Source organism: Lontra canadensis, unplaced genomic scaffold (genome assembly GCF_010015895.1).
Source record: "Lontra canadensis isolate GAN:19392208 unplaced genomic scaffold, GSC_riverotter_1.0 scaffold21, whole genome shotgun sequence".
Taxonomy (NCBI): Eukaryota; Metazoa; Chordata; class Mammalia; order Carnivora; family Mustelidae; genus Lontra; species Lontra canadensis.
The window spans coordinates 23,986,764-23,998,747 of NW_022631015.1; positions in this window are offsets into that span (position 1 = coordinate 23,986,764).

Below are 11,984 nucleotides of genomic sequence, written 5' to 3' on the forward strand. Positions count from 1 at the left end.
GGGAAGAAAAGAGTGTTCACTGAAACACAGGTTCACTATGCCATTTCCCAGCTGCTGACGAACCTGCGGAGAAATGATTCAGGCGAGTGGGTCCGTGTGACCGGTATCAATTCTCTGAACCTGGCTGACACTACAAGTGATTTGATCCTTATCAGTCCAACCCGACTGTCATGCTTCCGGGCCTGAGTAAGAATTCCTTTTCACTACTAAGCCTTGAACCTCACTTCATAGGTAGACAATTCTAGAGAACAACTGACTATTTCCCCCCAACCAAAGAAACCAGGATTTCTAACCTCCAATTTGCATAGGTTCCATAAACTTGCAAAGCTTCCCACAACCTTCTCCCCGCACCGTGTCCTCCCCCATTTAAGGCCTGGCCTTAGATGCGTCCTTGCCTGCAGGTGTCTGTCCGCATGAACCGTAAGAGCTCAGGCTCCTGGTCCGGTTTGGTACCGGGTGGCCTCAGGACTTGAGGAACATAGGTTATGGCCATCAGCCTCCTCTTCCTCCCCCAACAAATGGAAAGACTAATGCCTTTCTTTCTGACTGAATAATAGGAACAGTGTCAAGAGGGGGGAGGGATGATACTCTCCCAGATTACTTTTTGCAAATGGTCAAGTAAACTATTTAAAAGACACGATTTACACTCCGCCCATACTTAACGCCCATTCTGGATAGAACCCCTACCAGCTGGGCCAACTCTGTGCGTCCCTCTCAGCCTGTTTTCTCCACAAAGAAATGAGAAGAGTGCTTCCTGCTAGGGAAGACGAAGGTAAAGGGAAAGTGGGAGGCCTCTGGCTACTCACAAGCTGGCGATGCAAAAGTAGGGATTTGCCAACAGCCCCTGTCACTTTAGTCCTCATGGCTACTAACAGTGCCCCATCCAGCTGGCATGTGGTGGGGGAAGTTGGCTTACATGGATGGTGTTAATATTCGGAGCCGGAGGCTTAAGGACAGATGCAGGAGAAACCTTCCAATTACACACATGCACTTGGGGGATTTGGAACACGCTGGGGAAGACAAAGCTGGCTCGTTTGCAAAACACAGGAATGCACCAGATGAGGGCTACAGATTTGGTCACTGTGAGTGATGCTGACACAGGCATAATGCAGGGGCCGCGGAGAATGAAGAGGCAGAGCTGCTCCTGGGAACCGGACACACTCTGACCCTTCTCGATTTCCGGTTAAAGAACGTGGGTCCTTTCTCTGAGAGGCCACCCCAGAGCTCTCCCATGGGACCACATCCTGAACTCAGGACACAGTGCTCCCCCATGTCTGGAGGCACATTTGGGGCACTAGTCCCCATCATCTCTCTGCCCCGGGGGACATAGCTTTGCAAGATCAGGAGACCAGAGGCTCAGGCTCACAGAACCTCTCTCGAACTGCCTTCCTTAGTCAAAGAGAGAAGCAAGTTCCTGCATCTGAGGGAAAGTTCCTCTGGCACAGGGAGTGAGACTAGGATAGGTCAGGTGTGCTCACCTGCTCCCAGCCGTGCAGCCCAGCCCTTTGTCGCTCCTTCTGGCAGGTGAACCCCACACCCCAAGCCATATTTGTACCCTCTGGATGTGATGAGCTCTTGGCTAACAGGCACTGAAAGCAAGACTTCACTTGGCAAAGTTGTCAGCCTGTCAGGGAGGAGAAAACCCTCGGCAGGATATCTCAGTCCCTGAAGTACAGCTTTCCCTGTCCCTCCACAATTACAGCAAGTGTTTGGCTCAGAAGTGTTGTCAGTCTTAATTAGGTTTAATTATATTCCTAGGATGGATGTGCGGTGGGGAAATGAACAATTAGCGAGGCTTCCGGATCCAGGCTTTCCCGTTTTTCTGATCCTCCTCACTTTCCCTAAGTCCCAAGGCTGTGACTCTGAATGGGGACCTGCTCCCAGACACATGGAAGTCACTTTCCTTTCTTTCTCGAGGTTTTCTTTATGTGCGGGGATATAGCAAAGGGGATGGCTGGAGATTCTGTTTTCTGAGCACATCACAAGCGTGGATCCGGAGAAGACAAGAACCACCACGATCCTCCTGGGCATGTGGGGTTTTGGTGGGAAATGGTTTTCCTCCTACCCTCTGAGTTCCAGGCTGGGAACGCTCTGATTCAAGACAGACGGACAAGGGAAAATCAGACAAGCATTTATTATCCCTTATTCCTCATGTACACATAGAAGACTCCCAGAGAAAACTGAGCCACTCTCCGAGGTGGCTTGGAACTTGGGCTAAATAAACACCATTGTACTGGAGCAAGGGTACTGGGGGTATGGGCCTTTTAGGAGAAGGTAGATGATTTTTAAGAAAGACAAATGGACCTTAGAAGCATAATTGGGAGGTATGATAGTTTTTGATCAAGTTTGCCTGGGTATGGTGTCCATTTCCTCTCTCCTCTCCTGTGACAAGAGCCAGTCTTCCCTGGTTGATGAAACTCCCAGGGAGATAATTTATGACAATTGAGCTCCTTTAGAAGAATCTGTCTTTAAGCCGATTGGGGAGGGAGGTTTGAGGACACCTCTCCTTGTTTTCCTATTTTCCAAGTGCCCACAGCTCAGCAGACTTAATATACCCAGGCGGCATATTTTGGGGTGGCGTATTCTGCTGACTTCAGGGCTTAGAGATCTTTCCTGCAAGCAGTTGGTTTTTCTCTCTGTTTTTTTTTTTGTTTTTAAAAGATTTTATCTTTGATTTGAGAGAGAGGGAGCACAAGCCTAGGTAGGGGCAGAGAGAGGCAGAGGGAGAAGCAGGCTCCCCGCTGAGCAGGGAGCCCAGACAGGGATCATGACCCCAGCAGAAGGCAGAAGCCTAACAGACTCAGACACCCAGGGGCCCTGCAAGGGATTGTTTTATTCCTTGTCTATTAAAGGCAAATGGAACTGGAAAACTGGAAGGACTCCTCTTTTTGTTGTCATAGATCAGAAGCTTTGCCCTACAAAACTTCATTAACCCCAACTTCTATTATCTAGACTAACTTTCTACCCCAAGAATGAACTTTCCCATCCCTGATGCAAAGGAATAAAAATAAAAATGAGCAAAGGGTTGAGCTTAAAGGTGAGATTAGAATTATTTTTCATGAAATCATAGCAGCAATGTGTGAGTCTGAAAAGGCAAGATTTCCCCTCATGTTCTGGGGGAGGTATCCTTATTACTGTCAAAAATTCTTTACTTGAACAAAAATTAATCAGCCTCCTCAAACTTCTCCTAGACTCCTATGTGCGCTCTCTTGCAAGATCTAGTTTAAGCAAGAACCCTGCCAAGTCAGCCAGACCCAAATCCCCACCTCCAATCTGTTCAGGTTCCTGGTCCCCTGTCACCCCCCAGGTGATATCCAAGTACCGTGGCCTGTCCTCAGTAAGAATCCTGATGGGTCAAATAAAGACAGAAATCCTAACCTGTGATGTTTTCTGGTAGTAATTTTTAATTCTGCTCTGAGCCCCCTTGTGCCACTTGGCTCTAAGTTTCCACTTGCCCCTGCTGTGTTCTGAATTGAGCCCAGTGTCTCCCTCCATCACTGTAAAATCCCATTCCAGCATTTCCCTCTGCTCTCCACAGTGGTCCTGAATAAAGTCTGCCTTACTGCCTTGAACAAGCACCACTGAATATTTTCTTCTTTAGCATTACCTACAGCTGTACTGGCAACCTGCTAAAAGTACTTGTATAAGGCATGAAAAAAATCCCTTTGAGGTGAGTACTGTTTTCATCCCCACTTTTGAATGAGGACCTGCATGCACATAGGATAGGCCTGAGTTGTCCAATGAGACTTCTAAAGGCAAAAGATAAAATCAGTAGAGTTCCCTGGTGCAAAAGAGAGATGTCTCACGCTCCCTTTCCTTGGAGTGTTTTCTTTAAAAACAAACAAACAAATAAATAAACAACTTGTAAATTTTTTCTCAGCCCCTTTGAGATGTAACTAATTATTTTTTAAAAAAATAACTAAATAAGGTTTGTACCCATTTTGCATCCCAAGTGTATTTTTTTCAAGGAGGCGTGAGCCACTTTTTGCTATATAATTCTGAAAGGAGAGTCCCAGTTTCTATGGGAGATTAGGAATCCCACTTTCAGAAGGATCTGATTCCTAATGGCAAATCTATATCCCATCATCAAGATCGAGAAACTTCTTATCTCTTCGGATTGTCGATTCATTTACATAGTGTCACCCAAACCAGATGAATGTAGGATGCACTGTGTGTGACAAATGGTGCTGTCAAGACTTCTGATTTAAGGACAAGTTACATGAGAACAGGTATGTAATGTGTTGTATCTGCTTGGCTATATAAAAAAAAATGAACTTTTTTCTTTTCCTTTTCTTGCAGTCTCTTTAGTAGTTTGGCTGTGATGCGCATCACATTAAGGCTGAATGCTTTCTGAATAATAGAAGTGTTTTTCTGCTTCAGGCATGACCTGAGCTGAAGGCCGATGCCCAATGGACTAAACCACCCAGGTGGTCCCACAATTTCCATTATCTTAACAATCATGTAGTAACAACAACCACAGTTTAATTTTGTCTACAATGCATCAGGTGCTATTGCAAGCATGCTGCATTTATTGAATTCACATGATTCTTTTTTTTTTTTTTACTTGAAGTCCAGCCTGCACCCCATGTAGGACTTGAACTCACCACCCAGAGCTCAAGATGGATGCTTAACCAACTGAAGTACCCAGGCTCCCCTGAACTCACCTGACTCTTACAACCATTCTACAAACAGCTACTTACTATTACTCTCTTTTTTATGTACAAAAAAACTAAGACTGGACCTATATCTCATAAGGTATACAAAAATTAACTCAAGATGGATCATAGATTTGAAAAGATGAGATTGTGATTTATAGTAAGAAATATATATTTGGTATTTCCTGGCACAGTGCTCCTAGGACCAGTGAAGTTTTCTAAGTATGAGAGGGATGAAGGTGTCTTATTAGTTCTAACAAGTGACTTTCAAGCATACCTGAGCTTATGGTTACTGAAGTGATTTTTAGAATGATCCTAGGGATGGGGGCTGGTTGCCAAAGCAACCATCCAAGGGATTAAAGGGTTGAGATTTTCAGGCTTCCCCATGTCTACCTACTGAAATCTGGGGAGGGGAAAAGGGCATAAGATTAAATTAAATCACCAATGCCCAAAGAGTTAACCAATCATGGTAAGTAAGGAAGCCTCCATGAGAACCGGGAAGGGAGCGGGGTCAGAGAGCATCTGCGCTGGTGAACATGTGGTGGTGTAGGGAGAGTGGCCGACTCTGTGAGGACAAGGAAGTTACATTCTTGTACACAAGGTTTCCTAGGTCCTGTGAGCCACTTAAGAATGAGTCAAACCTGAGGAGGGTGTCATGGAACCTCCAGGGTCTAGCTGGGTAGGTCAGAAGCCCAGGTAATAAGCTGGACTTGCAACTGGCTGGCATTTGAAGTTGAGGAGAAGAGGAGAGGGCAATCGGTGGGGCTGCGTCCTTCCCCTGGGGGATGTGAAGCAATCTCCATGTGGATAGTGTCCGGATTGCATTTCATTGTAGGACACTCAGCAAGTGTTACAGGAACATCCAGAGTTCAGAAGCTTCAATGTGAGTGTCGTGTGAGCGAGAGCCAGCATAAGGACTGGAAGCAAGAGGGACCTGCATCCCATAAAGCCACTGCCCAGAGGCCAGGGTTCAAAGTTTCCAAAGGCTTAGAGACAGCTTGTCTTAGAGACAATTTGGTCCTGGAGAGAACAAAGGAGAGATAACCTCCATTAGGCAGGAATGGTTGTCTGAGCAAAATTAGATGCAATAATTTCAAGCCTGACTGCATAAGTATTTCTATTTTCCAGGAGACCTAGAGAATGTCTACCATGAAGAAAGGCATCCTGTGATTGTCCTGTGTCCACAAAAATGTAATGCCCATGGAGAGTTCTGGTTCAAGACGGCGAGGAAGGAACCTACCACTGACACTTACTAATGGAACAATTCCTCCTGAAGCAGAGCTTAGGGCTGACTGGGCAGCATCTGAAGGACCAGAGACAGAGAATGTAGCCAAGGGAACCCTCACTCTCAACTCTGTGAATGGCACTGGGGTGAGACAGGACCCAGGACCCAGGAACAGATCCCTTTGTCTTTGGGCACAAGAAAACAAATCCTATGGTTTAAAAGAGCAAGTAGCCTATAAAATTGTCAACACCAGAATTCTGCCAAGAGACAAAGGAGCTATAGGAAAGCTCTCCATGTCAAGGACCAGAGAACTACAGGGTTTGTATTCCCACCCCACCTTGGAAGTCTGGAGCTCAGCGGGGTCCAGACAGCATAACGGGTGGGTCCAGTAATCCCAGTGAGCTTGCCACCTCAGTAAGCCCAGGGTCCACAAGCCCAGATCAGCCCCAGCCTGAACTGGGATACTGGGATACAAAGCCAGGGCTTAAAAGGGCCCAGGAGCAAGAACAATCTCTTACACTCCAACTTATTAGCCCAGACCAGAGCGGGGTCTAGATGCCACAGGGGGAGGTCCATTCACCATAGGGAGCTTGTGACCCCCCCCACTACCAGGGTCCACAGGCCCCCACCAGCTGCCCGGTGGTGCTGTGCCTCAGAAAACAGGCCTTGGTTTGGGGGTTTGGTTTTTGTTCTAATTTTTACAGTTTTATTTTATTTTTACTCTTTAAAATTTGTCTTTTTCTTTTTGGTTTTGTTATTTCTTGTTCTTCTTTTTTTTAATATATTTTTTAAAGATTTTATTTATTTATTTGACGAGAGAGAGAGAGAGAGATCACAAGTAGGCATAGGGGCAGGCAGAGAGAGGGGAGAAGCAGGCTCTCCACCGAGCAGAGAGCCCAATGCGGGGCTTGATCCCAGGACCCCGAGATCATGACCCAGGCCGAAGGCAGAGGCCCAACCCACTGAGCCACCCAGGCTCCCCTCTTGTTCTTTTTTTAATCTTCGTTTTTCTTCTCTTTTTTTTCTGCTTTTATTTATTTATTTTCTTTTCCTATTGCTTTTTCCTTTTATTTTTTCTGTTTACTGTCTCTGTAAAAAGCCAGGGTTTAAAAGAGTAAATCGGAGCACCAGGGTGGCTCAGTGAATTAAGAATCTGCCATCAGCTCATGTCATGATCTCAGGATTCTGGGATCCAAACCAGAGTCCTGGCTCCCTGCTCAACAAGAAATCTGCTTCTCTCTCTCCTTCTACCCTCCCCCAGTCTCACATATGCACCTCCCCCCCAAATAAATAAGTAGAATCTTAAAATCATAGAACAAACATACAAAAGAGTAACTAAGCACATGGGGCCACAGTTCCAGCCAGCCAGCAACAGCCAGCAAGCACACACCGTCTGCACGGGGGTCACCATACACAAGACCACTACTTCAACTCCAGGAGAAGTAGCCATTTCATCTAATCCATAAAAACAAACACTGAAAGTTAAGCAAAATGGGAAGACAGAGGCATATGCCCCAATAGAAAGAGCAGTGAGAGGAGAAGTGTCAACTGATTCCACAGAAATGTAGGAGTCTAAGAGAACACTGTGATGAGGGATGAAATTGAATATGGTACATCTGTGCTCACTTCCTTACTTGTAGTAGGTCTATTCAGTTTCTATCTCTTCCTGGTTCAGTTTTGGAAGATTGCATGTTTTCCAGAGATCGATCCATTTTTTCTAGTTGTCCTGTTTATTGGTACGTAATTTTTCACTTTAGACAACATGGATGGACCTAAAGTGTATTATGCTAAGTGAAATAAATTAGACTGAGAAACACAAATGTATGATTCAATTCATAAATGGAATCTTAAAAAATGATTAAACAAAAAGCAGAATCAGAACTATATATAGAACAAACTTCTGGTTGCTAGAGGGGAGAGGCTCGGGGTGGGCAAAATGGGAGAAGGAGAGAGGGAGATACAGGACTCTAGTTATGGAAGGAGTAAGTCACGGGAATATAAAGCAGAGCACAAGGAATATAGTCGATGATATTCTAATGACCATGTACTGGAACAGATGGTAGCTACATTATGGTGAACATAGTATAAGGTATAAACTTGTCAAATCACTAGATTGCACACCTGAAACTAATATAACTTTGTGCGTCAATGATACAAAAAAGGGGGGAAAAGGGGAATATCATTTAGTGGAAGTGGTTGTTCAAGTCTTTGCCACCTTTTTTGGGTTATTTTTCTTTACTGATGTGTAAGTGTCTGCATATATTCTAGACTTGAGTCTTTTGTCAGTAATGTGTATTGCGCATATCTTCTACTCTGTGGTTTCTCTACTCAGTTTCTTTTTTTTTTTTTAAGATTTCATTTATTTATTTGACAGAGAGAGACACAGGGAGAGAGGGAACACAAGCAGGGGGAGTGGGAGAGAGAGAAGCGGGCTTCCTGAAGAGCAGGGAGCTTGATGTGGGACTCAGTCCCAGAATCCTGGGGCCACGACATGAGCTGAAGGCAGAAGCCTAACAACTGAGGAACCCAGGCACCCTCTCTACTCTGTTTCTTAATGATGAATGCTGACAAATAGAAATTCTTAATCTTAATATTGTCCAAATTATAATTCTTTTTAAAAAATTGTAAAGATTTATTTATATATTTATTTGGTAGATAAAGAGGACAGGCAGAGGGAGTAGCACGCAGAAAGAGAAGCAGGCTCCTTTATGCGGGACTCAATTCCAAGACCCTGGGATCATGACCTGAGCTGAAGGCAGATGCTTAACTGACTGAGCCACCCATGTGTCCCTATAACTCTTTTTTAATGCTTAGCTTGTTTGGCATCCTGACTTGTTAAAAAGTATCTTTGTCTACTCTGTAGTCATAAAGACATTCTCTTACATTTTCTTCTAAATCTTTATTACTTTGCTTAGTAAAAAATCCATCTCTAACTGATTGTATGATGTAGGTTAAGAGGTCGGGTGCATTTTTCTATATGGATATTTCACAGACCCAACATAATTCACATAAGACCATTTTTTACCTACTGCACTGAGATGTTGCCCCAGTCAAAAATCAGATTATTATAAATTCATAGTCTGGATTCAGTGTCTTGTTGGATTGATCAGTTTACCTATCCTTGGAACAATGTATACTGCTTTATTACTATAGATTTATAACAGGGGATTGATATCTGCTAGTGTATCTACTATCTGCCTATAGTAAGTCCTTTATATTTTCAATAGCCAGACTGTGAAAGGAGCTAAAGTGCCCTTCAACAGATGAATGGATAAAGAAGATGTGGTCCATTTATACAATGGAGTATTAGTCAGCCATCAGAGAGGATGAATCCCTATCATTTGCATCGACATGGATGGAACTAGAGGTTACTATGCTAAGTGAACTAAGTCAATCAGAGAAAAACAATTATCATATGGTTTTACTCATATGTGGAAAATAAGAATTAGCACAGAGGATCATAGAGGAAGGGAGGGAAAACTATAATGGGAAGAAATCAGGGAGGGAGAAAAACCATGACAGACTCTTGACTCTGGGAAACAAACTGAGGGTTGCAAAAGGTGAGGTGAGTTGAGGGATGGGATAACTGGGTAATGGCCATTAAAGAGGGCATGTGATGTGATGAGCACTGGGTGTTATAAGCAACTAATGCATCATTGAACATTACACCAAAAACTAATGATGTATTACTATATGTTGGCAAATTGAATTTATTTTTTTTTAAAGATTTTATTTATTTATTTGACAGAGATCACAAGTAGGCAAAGAGGCAGGTAGAGAGAGAGAGAGAGAGGAGGAAGCAGGCTCCCCGCCGAGCAGAGAGCCCGATGTGGGGTTCCATCCCAGGACACTGGGATCATGACCAGAGCCAGCAGAGGCCTTAACCCATCAGGAGCCCGGCTAATTGAATTTAAATAAAAGTAAACTAAAATAAAATAGATAAGTTATTTTCTGCCCAGAAAGCAAAAGCTCTGTTTTATCATGAAAGTTTCTTACTAACTCTCTAGGTTTTCAGATACTCTCAATGATTTTTACTAAAAGCTTCTTATTAAAAACAAAGGTAAAGCTCATTACTCCTTCTTTCTATTGTATTTGAAAGCTGTTGCTGAAATTATGTCTTGCCTATAGATTCTTAAGCCTTATGGTTATGGTTTTTTTTTTTTTCCCTGATGTCATTTTTGCTGGCCAGATTGAGAATAAAAATGAGCTTAGGATTTCTTTCACAGCTAAACCATCTTTGAATTTCAAGATCCTCTCTAGTCAAAACAAATATATGTTTATGATATAAAAAAGAGGGGTAACTAAAAACAGCTGCATATGCTTAACATTCAGCAGGTATCTGATTAGATCACAACATTATGGAGCTGTCCTACTGGCAGGCACACCTTGTTTTATTGAGCTTCACTCTGTGGCATTTCACAGATACCGCATTTCTTATAAATTACAGGTTTGTGGCAACCCTCTGTACAGCAAGTCTGTTGGCGCCATTTCTCCAACAGCATTTGTTCACCTGTGTCTCTGGGTCACATATTGGCAATTCCCACAATACTTTAAACATCTTCATTATTATTATATTTATTATGGTGATCTGTAATCTGTGATGTTACTGGTGTAATTGTTTTGGAGTGCCAGGAACTGCACCCATGTAAGATGGTGAACTTAATAAATGTGTGTGTTCTGATTGCTCCATCGACTGACCTTTCCCCCATCTCTTTTTTTATCCTCCAGCTTCCTATCCCCCGAGACACAACCATATTGAAGTTAGGCCAATTAATAACCATATACTGGCCTCAAATTGTTCAAGTGTTCTGAGAGTTACACATGCCTCATTTTACATCAAAAGCTAGAAATGGTGTAGTTTAATGAGGAAGGCATGTTTAAAACCAAGACAGGCGGAAAGACTGGACTCCTGTGCCCAAATGTTGGCCAAGTTGTAGACAAGAAGGGAAAGTTCTTGAAGGAAATGAAAAGTGCTACTCCAGCAAACACATGGATGATAAGAAAGTGAAATGGCCCCATTGCTGATACAGAGAAAGTCTCAGTGGTCTGGAGACAAGATCAAAGCAGGCACAATATTCCCTTTAGCCAACACCTCACCAAGAGCAAGATGCCAACTCTCTTCAACACTGTGAAGGCTGAGAAAGATGAGGAAGGTACAGAAGAAAAGACTGAAACTAGCAGCGGTTGGTTTGGTAGGTTAAGGAAAGAGGCCATCTCCATAACATACAGGAGCAAGGTGAGGCAGCAGGTGCTGATGGGGAAGATCTAGTAAATTCTCAAGAAGATCGAGCTGAGAGAAGTAATGATGGTGGCTACCCTAAACAGCAGACTTTCAAAGTAGACAAAACAGCCTTCTATTGGAAGAAGATGCCATTTAGGACTTTCCTACCTAGAGAGGAGAAGTCAATGCCTAAGCTTAATGCTTCAAAGCACAGGCTGACTCTCTTGTTGGGAGCTACTGCAGTCAGTGACTTTAAGTTGAAGTCAATGCTTATTTACAATTCTGAAAATTCTGGAGCCTGTTAAAATTAGGCTAAATCTACTATGCCTGGGTCTTATAAGTGGTACAAAGCCTGCATCTTTTTACAACAAGCTTTATTGAATATTAAAGCCCACTGTGAGACTTACTGTTTAGAAAAAAATTCCTTTGGGGCACCTGGTTGGCTCAGTGGGTTAAAGCCTCTGCCTTCAGCTCAGGTCATGATCTCAGGGTCCTGGGATCGAGCCCCACATTGGGCTCTCTGCTCAGCATGGAGCCTGCTTCACCCTCTCTCTCTCTGCCTGCCTCTCTGCCTACTTGTGATCTCTGTCTGTCAAATAAATAAATAAAATCTTTAAAAAAAGAAAAAAAGAAAAAATTCCTTTCAAAATATGACTGCTTACTGACAATGCCCCTTGTCACCCAAGAGCTCTGATGGAGACGTATAAGATCAAGCTTGTTTTCAGGCCTGTTGACACAACATCCATTCTGCAGCCCATGGATGAAGGAAAACACTTGAATTCAAGTCTTATTATTTTGGAAATACATTTTGTAAAGCTAGACTTGCCATACATAGTGATTCCTCTGATGGCTCTGGACAAAGCAAATTGAAAACTTTCTGGAA